This window comes from Mandrillus leucophaeus, unplaced genomic scaffold, assembly GCF_000951045.1.
Source record: "Mandrillus leucophaeus isolate KB7577 unplaced genomic scaffold, Mleu.le_1.0 Scaffold10, whole genome shotgun sequence".
NCBI classification, from domain to species: Eukaryota; Metazoa; Chordata; class Mammalia; order Primates; family Cercopithecidae; genus Mandrillus; species Mandrillus leucophaeus.
In genome coordinates this window covers 58,707-60,095 of record NW_012098098.1, presented here as the reverse complement: position 1 = coordinate 60,095, position 1,389 = coordinate 58,707, and positions in this window count along the sequence as shown.

The window sequence follows — 1,389 nt, the reverse complement described above, 5'->3', positions numbered from 1 at the left end:
CCTATATATTATATATTTAATATTATGTATATCAAACCCCTATGCATTAAATATATATAATATATAATATACATGTTATATGTGTGTATATATATAAACCTCAAATTAGGGGCATATCTATCTATCTATATCCACATCTTTGCAGCTGTCAGTTGAGATATATATATGAGATATATATATATATGTATATTTCAATGCTGGGGGCAAAGGACATTATTATTTCCACTTAATGGATGAAACCACTGAGATAGAACAAGTCAGCAACTGACCATGGCCAAATCTATGAAAGAGATAAAAATGGGTTCAGAACCACATCTTCCATTTCTCTAGAGACACTGCAATACAACATACAACACTGTTGTTTCTGAATTTACTTTATGGAATTTTCCTACAAATTGTCGACCTTGATTTGACATTTAAAGAATAAATTCGGAAGAGAAAGGTGGAGGAAAGTAGTTCCAGGCAGAGGGAACAGCACAGACAAAGGCGGCAGGCAGACAAGGAAGAGTGGAAAGTTTCGGAAACTGTGAGTTACTGGCATATGCTTAAGCATGTAGAGGGCTAGGCTGAGAAGTAGCTGGGGTCAAAGTATGGGGGGTCTTTTTATGAAGATGTGCAACTAAAGAGAACTATTATTGGCGTAAGTGTAGTCTAGAGTTTACCCTCAAGTATTCACCTATATTTATGTCACTTTATCATCAGAAACTTCAAACGTTAATTTGATTATAACAAAACAGTTTAAAGGTCCTGAACACAATAATCATTTACGACATACAGATAAAAGAAAGCTGATACAGATCTAGCTGTCACCAAATGACAAATAAGCAGGCATCTATTGAAACATACTCAACAGTGCCTGGAGGGTTTAGGTGGCTAGGACAGGAAATCTGCCTTCTCCTAGTGAAAATGGGTCCTGCCCGCCCCCTGCTTCCCCACCAGCCCAGGCCACTATGGCTGCTGCCAAGCCTGCAATTCTGGTGCCTGACACCAGGTGGCAGTGGTGCCTAAGGCAGCATTAACTTTATGCCAGGGTTCATCTGGCAGGATCACTGCACAGCAAGGTGTAGTTCCACATGGCATTACAGGTGTGTGTGTGTGTGTTTTTTTTCCTCCGATTAAAAATTGTTGTTTATTAAAATACATTGAGTATTGACTAAACACCAATTACATCTGTTTGTATTTTTAAGAGTAACTGAAAATTGGATATAAAAGAAGATTAAAAATAAGGTATGTGAGCTGGGTGTGGTGGCTCATGCCTGTAATCCCAGCACTTTGGGAGGCTGAGACAGGAGGATCACTTGAGGTCAGGAGTTCGAGTCCAGCCTGGCCAACATGGTGAAACTCCGTCTCTACTAAAAATACAGAATATTTAGCTGGGCGTGGTGGCGC